Source organism: Acomys russatus, chromosome 24, assembly GCF_903995435.1.
Source record: "Acomys russatus chromosome 24, mAcoRus1.1, whole genome shotgun sequence".
NCBI lineage: Eukaryota > Metazoa > Chordata > Mammalia > Rodentia > Muridae > Acomys > Acomys russatus.
In genome coordinates this window covers 53,434,480-53,446,815 of record NC_067160.1, presented here as the reverse complement: position 1 = coordinate 53,446,815, position 12,336 = coordinate 53,434,480, and the positions used below count along the sequence as shown (strand labels likewise).

The 12,336-nt window shown below is 47.9% G+C and overlaps 1 protein-coding gene across 1 annotated transcript in view; it reads left to right on the top strand.

Moving 5' to 3' along the window:
• The first annotated feature begins 8,074 nt into the window (after positions 1-8,074).
• Sptan1 (spectrin alpha, non-erythrocytic 1) overlaps positions 8,075-12,336 on the top strand; it is a 66,157-nt gene continuing 61,895 nt past the window's right edge. Inside the window, exon 1 of the mRNA XM_051166887.1 lies at positions 8,075-8,228. The gene's annotated coding sequence lies outside the window, so the exon portion shown is untranslated. The remainder of the gene's footprint in view (positions 8,229-12,336) is intronic.

Sequence of the window (12,336 nt, the reverse complement as noted above, 5' to 3'; positions counted from 1 at the left end):
TTCCCTCTAAAGTATCATGTAATATGTCGGCCAATCTCATCTGTGCAGTCTGGGTCTGAGGTAAAGTACTTCACACTTTATGGCTTATAAATTATTTGTACAGTCAGAGGACAATGTATGATGTTGGTATGGACTGAACCCCAGAGGGCATCAAGGTAGCAGGCATGTGGAGCAAGACTGGAAACACACAACTCTAGAGCACTCTGTCTTCTTGATTCGGAATTTGGTTCCTGGATGGCTGGGGACGCTGTGCTAGATTAGGTACCTTTTTGTTCTGACAAAAATTGCGGTGGGCTGACATACAGCTCGCAGCATTAGGTGTGAGCTGCAGATCATCAGCAGGGAAAGCGTTGCTCTGTCACAGGAGCTGACTCTCAGGCAGAAGTCATTACTTGCTTTGTGACGAGATTGATCGGCTGAACTGCAGAGGCAGATCCACAGATCTAGTCCTCCATGCAGAGGGGCGTGGGCGGCGGGTGTTCTCACTGGTACTTTTGAACAGCCTAAGCATTTCAGTTGTTGACTACACTGCCCAAAAAAGTAATAAAGCTTGAATTTTTAAAAATCCTGTGCTAGTATGTGGTTACCTCAATACTGTTTGTGCATGACTGCGTATGCAAATCCTATGGACATGACTGTGTACAGGTCTAGATTTGGAATGCGTTTCTTCTTCATCCTCTTGACATTCATCTTGGGGAGAAACTGGTTTTGTGTGATTCCTTTTTTAAGAATGACTTTCTAGTCACTGGCTTTGATCTAGCAAGAGATGTGGGAAGTTGAGGCTATAGCATTTGCCTAGTGTGCAGGAGACCTTGACCGCCAGCTGCGAGGCCCCTCCCAGGAAGAAGAGTGAGAATGCTGAAGTCACAGAGCAGCACGGTTCCTTGTGTCAGGACACTGGACTCCAGTCACTCCTGTTCTGTATCCTGGGTATGTCTCCCCTCTCTCAGCCTCACATTCCCACTTAGAGAACAAAAGAATTGTCCCTGCAGCCTTCACGCTGCCTACTAGCAGCTTTTGGGTTGGTATTCACCTTGTATGTCCTGAAACTTGTCTCCCTCACTTGCAGGGCTGCCTGTCAGGGCCACAGTGAGTGGCATCCTCACAGTCTCCTGCCACTTGCTCTTCCTGTCTTCCCAAGCCTTGCAAATGGCAGCTGTTTTCCACAGACCATGCAGGGAACAGGGTACGATGTACCAACTTCAGGATAAAAAAAAGTAGCTGGGCTCAGGACTTCCTCAGTCAGCAAATGGAAGCTGTGCCAGGAAATTAGCCATTCATAACCGGGGTCTGTGCTGAACGAACGGTGCCCACTCAGGCCATGCAGCTCACACTGCACAGCCACTAAGCAGGAGCGAGCGTATGGGACTCTGGCTCTTTACTGTCACAGCGACTTTGTTGTGTGTATATGGAGCTCTGTATATGGAGCTGTTCCTCTGTCAGTGGAATGAGAAGCCGGGTGTAACTGCTGATAATCCAGCCCTGAGGCAGCTGAGGGAGGAGGATTGCGACAGACACAGAGATCCACACAAGCAAGTTCTAGGCCAACCTGGGCTACACAGTACGGCTCTGTCTCAAACAAACGTAATGGGAAGGCTGGTGTGTTAACACTGACCCTTCCTCCAGTCTGCCTGGGATGCTAAAAAGGAGTGCTTCGGAGCTGGGCGTGATGGCGCACGTTAATCCCAGCATTCGGGAGGCAGAGGCAGTGGATCTCTGAATTCGAAGGCAGCCTGATGTACAAAGAGAGTTCCAGGACAGCCAGGCCTATTACACAGAGAAACCCTGGCTCAAAAAAAGAAAAAAAGAAAAAAAAAAAAAGCTTCATCCCAGGAGTTTGGACTCTACAACAAGTAGTTGCATAGTTTTCTCTGATTCTCTTTGTCTCTCTCACCAGAGTCTCATAGTCCAGGCTGACCGCAGCCTTCTTTTTATTATAGTCAAGGATAGTCTGGAACGCTCCTGATCCCTAAGCTTCCAACCTCCCCAGGCTGCGATTCCAGGCTTCATGCCACAGTGCCTAGCTTCCTAACGGGTGTTTCTGGTTTTTGTTTGGTTGGGTTTTTGTTGTTGTTGTTTTGTTTTTTTAAGATTCATTTATTTTTAATCCCAGCACTCGGGAGACAGAGGCAGGCGGATCGCTGTGAGTTCAAGGCCAGCCTGGTCTACAAAGTGAGTCCAGCACAGCCAAGGCTACACAGAGAAACCCTGCAGGCCAGAAGAGGGCACCAGATCTCATTATATATGGTTGTGAGCCACCATGTGGTTGACGGGAATTGAACTCAGGGCCTTTGGAAGAGCAGCCAGAGCTCTTAACCTCTGAGCCATCTCTCCAGGCCTGTTTATTTTATTAATTTATTCAGATTACATCTCAATTGTTATCCCCTCACTTTTATCTTCCCGTTCCTCCCTCCCTCTTTCACCCTTTTCACCTCCCCTAGGTCTGTGACAGAAGGAGACCTTTTTCCCCACCATATGGTCACAGCCTATCAGGTCTCATCCTGGTAGCCTGCTTATCCTTTCTCTGAGTGCCACCAGGCCGCCCCACCAAGAAGTGACTGCCTCTGACACGAACCCTGTTTCTGTTTTTTGAGACAGGGTTTCTCTGTAGCCGAGGCTTTCCTGGAACTCACTATGTAGACCAAGCTGGCCTTAAACTTAAGAGATCCACCTGTCTCTGCCTACCCACACCTGGTTCAGGCTACATCTCTTAAATGGAAAAAGGAAAAAAAAAGAGAAGAAAAGAAAAAGGAAGCGTGGAAAATCACAGAGCCAGCAGTGTAGCTTTGCAGTAAACTGTATACTCAGTTTGTGAACCCCTGGACTCACTATCTTATGATTTGCTTATGCTGCCTTGGGAATTTTTTATGTGTATGAGGGTTTTGTCTGTATGTATGTGTGCCACATGCTTGGATCCCTGAGGAAGTGCTCCTAACTACTGAGCCATCTCTCCAGCCCTTTACTTTTATTTTATTTTATTTTTTTACCACAGTGTAAAAATGACCTTAAACAAAACAAAACAAAAAACTGATAGCCAGATGGCGGTGGCGGTGGCGGTGGTGGCAGTACACGCCTTTAATCCCAGCACTCAAGAGGCAGAAGCATGCGGATCTCTGTGAGTTCGAGCCTACCCTGGTCTACAAAGCACGTCCAGGACAGCCAGGGCTACACAAAGAAACTCTGTTTCAAAAAAAACACAAAACAAAACACACAAAAAAAGAAACAACAACAACAAAAAATCCCTTATCCTACGTGGTCTCACGTGTAACAGCATGCATTTGGAGGTCAGTAGACAACTTTGTAGAGTCAGTTCTTTTTCTACTTTTACGTGCTCCTCTACCGGCTGAGCCATCTCACCATCCTAAGAATGCCTTTATAACCATTTAATACTCTTCCTTTGGACATGATTAGCAGTCTTTGGCATTTGTCATTCGATGCTGGTTATCCTAATGGAGTCTCAAACATGAACAAAAGCGATCACTGGAAGGCTGGGTTTTTGATACCCACTGATAGTGTAGCCTCGGAAGCCATGACCACAGCTGATGGATGTAACTCCACACAGGCGCCTCAGATTCTTTGCCACAGAATGCTACAAGCGACAGTCTCTTTTCAGCTCAAATTCTCCCTCATCTGCCTGCTTCCACTGCATCTTGACCTCATTTCTTGGGCTGAGTGCCCACATTTTTGTCCTGTCACTCATTGCCCTATATCTTAGCGCAGATTTGATGATGTGCTGAAAATTCCAGCACAAAATTCCAGTAGGTTGCAACCTCTGTACATGGCCTCGGGGTCTATCTGTACAAGGCCTTGGCACCACCACCACCACCACCTGGCTATTAATTTTTTGTTTTGTTTTGTTTAAGGTCATTTTTACACTGTGGTAAAAAATAAAATAAAAGTAAAGGGCTCGAGAGATGGCACACACACACACACACACCATGAGGCATCCCATGTGACTGCAGTGACAGAACAACATCAGCCATGGGGCTGCTCACATGTCTTTGTCATATGTGACTTAGTTCTTTTCTCGGCCACAATTCACTAGGCCTCCTGTGGATCCACAGAGGGCAGATCAGAGCCGTGGGCTTCCGGTAATAGGATACACTTGTGAAAACACCCACTGTAAAGGAGCTTAGGGATAGTCTCTAGCAATAGCCAGGCTTCATTGATTAAGAAGATATCCATGTAGGGCTGAGGAGATGGCTCAGTGGGAGACGGCTGCTCTTGGAGAGGACCCAGGTTTGGTTTCCAGTACTCCTGAGGTTCACAACTGTCTGTAACTCCAGTTTCAGAAGGTCGAGTGCCCTTTTCTGGCCTCCATGGGCACTAGGCATGAACATAGTGCAGGCAAATAAATTACTCATACACATAAAAATGATGTTTTGTTTTGTTTTTAAAGCAAGAGGTTGAAAAAGCAAGTGTACATTTTGGACTGCTCTGAAGCAGTCTGATCTGCAATCCTGGGGCTCGAACCTGGGCTTCTATGAGAGGTACCTAGCCTACGAACTGACAACACCCCAGCTAGGACTGTGCTTTTGAAGTAGGTGCATGGGGAAAAAAATCAGTAAGTAATGCTGTGGGAGAGCAAACTGATGGGAGCTTCCCAAGGCTCTGGAATGAGTACTTACGTCATCACTAGGCTATTCTCCAGACAGTGGAAAACTAACATTGTTTTTTGAGGTTTGACATGGTTTATGCTTTTTGTTTTTGTTTCTTGAAACGGTCTCTCTGTGTAGCCCTGGATGTCCTGAACTGACTCTGTAGACCAGGCTGGCCTCGAACTCATAGAGATCCACCTGCCTCTGCCTTCCAAGTGTTAGGATTAAAGGCATGAGCCACCACTGCCTGGCTTGCCATGGTTTATGAAACTGATTGTTAATGTGTTTAAGCTTAGCAGATCTGGGCAGGCTGGGCCACCTCTGCAGTCACAACACTCAAAAGCTAAAACAGGAAGATTGCCTTGAGCTCCAGCACAGACTAGGCCACAGCATGAGACCCTATCTTAAATAACAAAACACCATCACATGCCATTAATCCTAGTCCTCCAGGATGGCTCTGCAGGTAAAGGGAAATGCCACCAAGCCTGATGACTCCAGTCGGATCCCCCGGATTCATATGGGGGACGTTGTCCTCTGATCTGCATACTGCACACGTGAATAAATGTAATAAAAGGTGTTTGAGGATATAGCTCAGCTGGTAGAATATGTTCACAAGCACCTAATCCAGATCTCGAGAACTTTCTTATCCTAGGTGGAAACTGGTCCTATGAAACAATGGTCTTTCCCCCAGGCCTGTCTCCCCTTGGTCCCTGGCCACCAATACTCCATTCTCTCTCAGACCTGACAGTTGCAGGGTTATAAGGGAAGTAGAACCACCCAATATTGGTCCTTCTGTGTCTGGCTTGTTTCACTTAGCTTAATGCCCTCAAGTTTCACAGAGTCACTATGTTTGGAAGACTTGTGGGACCGGCTTGCCAACTCTGCTCCTGCAGAGTATCATCCAGGGAAAGGTACAGTGCATTTAGTCAGCATGACTCCTCCCAGTCAGCCTCTTTACAGGGAGAGAGAAAGAAAAAAAAAAAAAAACAGTAACAACAACTCAAGCCCTTACATTTGAACTTTGCCAAGGGTGCAGGCTAGGGGCAGAGAAGTGGACCAGTGACTTTCCATGGCTGGGATGGGTGGAAACCTGACAACTAGCGCATTTTCCAACCAACAACTGACCTTTTTCAACAAGGGATCAGGCTGTAAGTCCAGGGGCTGCAGGAACCAGGAGGAGCTTAAACTTCACTTGGATTCACTGCTTGTAAGGAGGCCAGAGAGGTACGGCCAAAACACGGAGTCGAGCCAAGCTGTCACACTGTGCTGTGCTGTGCTTGCTTTATTTCTTCTGTCTGAAGCTCTTATAAAAACAAGGTTATTATCTGCAATATTCTCTCCCTGTCCCCACGCCTAATAAAGTGTGAGGCCTGTGCTGAAATTGGTGGGAGGGAGGAAAGCAACAGCAGAAGCCACGAGGAATGGCTTTTTGATGGCTCATTTCTCCTGCCAGATGAAAGCAGGGCGGGTGGGGGAGTGGGAGCCTGAGGGTACTCTTATCCTGGCCATTCCTCTGATCAGAAACAGGATTGACAAGCAGGATTCTAGTTTCCAAATCAAAAGTGAGCTCTCTATAGGTCTTCGATTTGGGGTCAGGGAGAGTAACTACTCAAAACCCTGAGCCCCATCCTTTGCCACTGAAGCAGAAGGCCTTAGACATTGTGGAGCGTTACAATTGCATTAGCCATTTTGTAAGCAAGGCTGAATATCTGATTTTAAAATTTGCTACTACTGGCTGAAGGGATGGTTAATATGGTTGCCATGAGCTGTTTTCAGAAATATCCGGTCCAGAGCCAGCTGTGGTGGTTGGTGCACACCTTTAATCCCAGCACTCAGGAGAAAGAGGCAGAGGGATCTCTGAGTTGGAGGCTAGCCTGGTCTACAGAGCAAGCTCCAGGATAGCCTGGGCTACAGAACAGAGAGGCCTTATCTCAAAAAGAAAAATAGTACATACCTTTTTGTTTCACAACCCCGGCTTGGGGGGGGGGGCAAAATCTAGGAGGCAGCTTCCCAACCAATTTTCTCTGTAAAGAAGACTGCAGGAAATGCCTTAGCACCTCCGTTTTTTCCTCAAGATTCTGTGAAGCTGTTTCTGGGGTGTGGCCCCTCCTTTTTGTCTCTCCACTCCAAGGAAAAGGACTAGGAATCTTCCTTCCCTACCATGCCTACAGCTAGGGCAGCTGAGAAGCCACTTCGCAGAGAAGAAACCAAACTGCAGAGGACCAGGAAGCTCAGGACTGGGCCTCGCCCCAGTTCTGGAGCAAAGCCCAGTCCTTTATAATTATTTAAATAGGAGAGCAGCTTGGTAACCAGGAGGCCAATGCCCGAGGGAGCGGCAGAACTCCCAGTCGGCCTGACTACGCTGGAATGAGCTGGGTGCTGCTCCCATGTTTGCCACACAGCTGTCATGGAAATGGAGGAACGGAAAGGCATTTGCAGGAGGGGAGCCTGGCTACAGAGTTAAGACGCAGGCCCTGAAAAGGGGCTGTGTATAGAACAGAAATTTTGTTTTCCTCTTCTCAAAAGTCTAGCACCCACCTATTTAACTGCTCGTGTTTAAATCTTGGCGTTTCTGATTGCTTCGTGCCTGACCTGGGGAGACAGCTAGCCTCTTATGTCATCAAGGTGCTCAATGGGGAAGTCACCGTCGACCTTGTAAAATTAGTGTAGAGATTAAAAGTAGCACACAGTGTCAGCTACACAGCAAAGTTCAATTGACAGTGGGAAAGGAAATCCTAATGTCGTTTATCAACCAGGACGAATACACTGGCAACAGGAAGAAAGGTTGCTGAAAAATTCTACAAATCCTGAAATAAAAGCCTTATGCCACAAATCAGTCTTTTTCTTTCTTTCTTTCGTAATCAGGGTTTGTTTTTTGTTTTTTTGCTGCCACCTCCTCACAGAGTCCCAAATCATCTGATTTTCTTGGCCACTGCCCCCACCAGAACAGGCAGACTTGGGTCTCCCGGCGCCAAGTCGCCTCCTAAGAAAGTGGAGAGAGCGAGCCAACATTCCGGTGAGGTCACCCGAAAGGGACTGGGCGTCTTTCCTGCCAGGCCAGCAGCATCCCGGCCGCCCGCCCCCCGGACCCCACCCCCACCCCCGCAGCCTGACTGCAGCGACCGACCCCGCCCCGCCCTTAGCCGCAGTCCCGGAAGGGTTCCCAGGGGCGGAGGGGTGCGGCGCAGTCTTTGCAGGGCGGACTGGGCGGGGCAGGATTGCACAGGACCGAAGCCGCGGCGGGCGGATGCTGCGCCTCCTCCGCGCCGCTCCCCGCACCCCTCGCGCGCGCCCCCGAGCTCCCTTTCCTCCGCCGCCCTCCCGTCGTTTACCCCCACCCCCACTACCCCGCACCGCTGCCTCGGCTCTTTCCGGAAGCGCTCGGTCCTTTCCGTAGGGCAGTCGAGCGGCGAGTCCCTCCCCTCGCGTCGCCAACCCCTGCACTTCTCTCACGCCCGCGCGCGGCCGCCGCGGGGGCGCGCGCGGCCGTCTATAAAAGCCCCGGTACGCGCGCGTCGCCGTCACTATCCGCTGCGGAGCGAACGGCGTGAGGCAGGAGCCGCGGCGGCGCATCTTTTTCCTCAGCAGCCCTCAGCGCGGCGACCCACGCCCCTCACCCCCCGGGAGCCGGTAAGAAAGCGGGGCGGACGGGCGTGCGGGAAGGGAAGGGCGGCGGGCTGTGGGCGGCGGTACACCGGAGCGGTGCGGACAGGTGAGCCGCGGGGCCTCCCGGGCGGCTCCGTGGGCCGCCGCCTTTGTGGCGCGTGGGCTGCGGGGCGCGGCGGTGCGGGGCGGCGACCTGGAATGTCACTGGCGGGGGAAGGCACGCGAGGGCCCCTCCCCAGGCCCGCGTCCCACCCGTCGCGGCAGGTGGTGGTGGGTGGTCCTTGGCAGCACCCACCCGCGAGCGCCCCCCCCCGCACCGCCCTTCGTCCACACCAGCGGCGCCCGCACCTCTTGGAGGAGGGACAAGCCTGTCGTCTGCAGTGAAGGGCTCTCTGACCTTAATTTCATCCTGTATGGCGGTCCCAGGCCCTTCAGCCGCAGAAAGGTCTCCTTTTTCTTTCCTGGTAATAAATGTCTTTTCTCTTCAATTCTGGCCTGCTCCTGTATTAGATGCGGCGCCCCTTGGTAGGAGAGCCATGTGCGAATATTTTTTGTTTGTTTATTTTTAAGTCAAAGGATATATTACATATATATATTTGAAATAAAATCTTACCACCGTGCCACTATGGAGGTGATAGAGCAATCTTTTGTCCGAAGCTATCCTTGCAAATTTGATGAAATACTTCTCAATGAAAAATGTGATTTTAAAAGCCTCTCAGGTATTGGAATTACATAAAACAAGGGGGGGGGGTTCTCTGTAGGTAAGGTTCGATGTGTAAACCAGAAAGCTGGGGTGAGATAATTTCGAGCTGCTACACTTTACAGGGTTTTTTTTTTTTTTTTAACTTTTATCTCTGTATCTCTCTCACCTTCTCCCCTTTCCCCCCTTACTGTGTAACAGAGGCTGTCCTGGAATTTGCTGAATAGCCCAGGCCAGTCTCAAAGTCAGGGTTTTCCTGCCTCAGCTTCCCAAATAATCAGGTTTTATTTATTTATTTATCTTTTAAATATATAGGCCCAAAATATTTTAAGTCGTTTGTTCTTTCTCTTGGTATTTTCAAAAAGCTAATTATCAGGGCTGTCAAGGAGTACAAGAGAAACCAACCATATGAAGTATTTTCATAATGTGTTAAGAAATTGCGTTGTCATAGCAATTGGACTTAAGTAAAACAGAATGTATCAAAGATGGCAGGGTGGGGGTGTCTTGCAGCCAGGAAACAAGAGCTTAAGAATAGCACCAGCAACAGTGCGTTGCATGAAGCCATTGAGCCAAGGTTCCCACTCATACTAAATGTCTTAGATTTTAAAGGTCAAATTGAAGTCAAAGTTGGAAAAAAAAAATGTGCTGCAGTGGGGAGGGGGAAAAAAATGTACTCCAGTAAGGTCTGCTGCAGGAAATTAACAATAAGCTTTTTTTAGTAACTGGGCCATTAATTCCTCAAAGGGACCCTCAAAGTGTGTTGACTGTTATCCAGGGACCTAGATAAAAAGAATGGAAGGAAACGCTTCCCCTGTACAAGTGTGAGCCAGGCCTGGTGACTTATTTTAGATATGCAATCCCATTCCCTACTTTTTGAGACAGCGGTCTTTTGGATGCAGCGGTCTTGAACTCACTGTGCTCCTGCCGACGAGCCTGGCTGCCACCAACCTTGGCTATTACCACTCTTCTTAAAGAGAAGCGGCCTTGCTGTGTGTCTCAAACTCCTGGGCGCAAGCTTAATGCTCCACCCTCAGCTTCCTAAGTTGCTGGTTCTGTGGCAGACAGCTGCGGCAGACAGCTTGCATTGGGCCTTGGCCATATGCTCTGCAGCAATCTAATAATTGGAGAGATCTGATGTCAGGTAATCTAATGAACAGGTTTAAGTGGACAGAGCCTATTAAGTATATGTTTTAGTTCACTGGATTAGAATTTTCCATTATTTTCCTTCTCTGCTTTCATATCAAAGGGTGGGGCCTCTGCGGATATTGAGAAATGGCTCTTAGGATAGCAACCCCCATCCTGTCTGTGGAATGTGCACTAAGGACGGAGTGTCTGAGGGCAGTCTGTCTTTGTAGTCAGTCCTCTCTGGCTGTTGAGAACTCCACGGTACGCATCTGAGTCCGCTGCAGCTCATCAGCTGTGGCCTTGCAGGGGAATGCAGCAGTCTGATGGCAAATGCTGACTCCGAGAATGCAGAGTTCCGCATAGCTGACCACTTGGAACCATCTGACTGGAACAGCTGTGCAGTGAACCAAGACCTTTCCCATCTCTTACACACACTGCTTATCCTTGTTTTGAGTAGATGATAATATTTTATAAAGGAACTGCACCAGCAAACTAGCCCCAAGTTCAGTCTTTTGGTTGAAGTTCCTTACTTAGGCTTTCATGAAATCATCCTTTTACTTAATTACTTTACAGTGCAAACTCCTAGAACCTCCATATTTCATCAGAGTGGATAGGAAGAGGCACATTCAGTATTACAAGCAATACCTGGGCAAAAGGGGGGCCTGAGAGCGTGTGTGCCACGGCAGCACATGCAGGTGATGGTAATTGTCAGGACATAGGAGCTTTGGTTTCCTAATCTTCCTATTTGACTTTTGCCAGCTTTCATGTGTCTTCACAGATCTGTTGTCTTCACTTTGAAGTGATTCTACCTCAGTTGCCCTTAGAAGTGTGTTATCTTGCTCTTCCCCTCCCTCTTTAGACTCCACATTCCTCCATCATGTTGTCATCGTTTCGTAAACGCAGAGTGCAGGTATTTGACCAGCATGCAGAAAATGTATTGCCTTTTGGGTTTTTTGCCTGGCTTGCAGTGATGTCCGAGAGGTTGAATGATCAGGGACGGGAAGCCCTGCCTGCATGACCTTTCTGTTAAGTAGGAAGGTTGGCGACAGGCTGGTTACATGATCAGAAGTGTTGGTATGTTTACTCTAAAATTACCAAGCCTACTGTTTTCTACCCTTCTGTTCTCTTTAAGGCATGAACATATTAACTTATTGCCATCCTGGGGTTTGCATGTGATGTTTGCTGATTTTTAATTGATGGCTGCTTGGTTCCTAAGAACCAAGGGAATACATTGAGATATTTAGAAAAATTACCCGAAAACATGTACTACAAATAGTACTTTCCAGTTTGACAAGTGCTGTCTTAGCTCTACCGTAATCCCCATGATGAAGTTGAACTCAAGTTTCTTTCTTTAAAACCAACACTGGCCAGGTGTGGTGGTGCACACCTTTAATCCCAGTACTTGGGAGGCTGAGGCAGGCATCTCTGAGTTGGAAGACAGCCTGGTCTACACAGAAAAACCAAAACACACACACACACACACACACACACACACACACACACACACACACACACACACACCAACACTCTGTATGTTTTGTGTGTAATGTTTCAGTGTTTGCTAAGTTTTTTGTTGTTTGAGCCTTTTTCAAAAAAAGAATAAGAAAGCTGCTTAAAATTATCTTGATATCCTAAAATAAGAGGTAAAAATTCCAGACTTTTCTAGTGATTAGATGTGATAAATCCAAGGGAGACCCTTTTAAAATTGTGAGCAGTTAATTATCTACAGTTTAAAACCTGTTCTTGTCTTGAATCTTAATATGTTGCACCTAAAACCTTTTCATCTGAATTTTGCAGGTTGAAAGGTAAGTAGCCGCAAGATAGTATGTGGGGAGCATCAGAAGTAAGTTGTCCAGCATTGCTCTGCGTTTCTGGGTCTTGCAATGCAGTATGAATCTCTTGCTTTCTTGATGCTAAGTCTTGCTCACCTCTCCAGAATTGCACTAACAAGTAGATCTGAATTTAACTCACTTGAAGGCTGACATGTAGAGCCACAGTCTTGACTGGAATGCAGCTGAAGCAAGAGGATTGACTGTTTTTATTCATGGTGCCAAAAATCTTGTTTATGTACTATTTACTGCTCTGCTCTACTGTCCTGTCTGCTACTAAAATCTGTAGCTAAGCTGGTTGCAAGTTAGTTTGTTTGATCTGAGAATCAGCTAGCACCCACTCTTGTGAGTGCTGACCAGTTCTTTGGTTGTTGTTAGGAAAGCCATTTTGCATCTGTGACATTAGTCCTCTGGCTTTGTAAATCTGAGATTCACTATACACGGGCCTCATAAGCCACAGAGAAAAGGTATTGTCAGT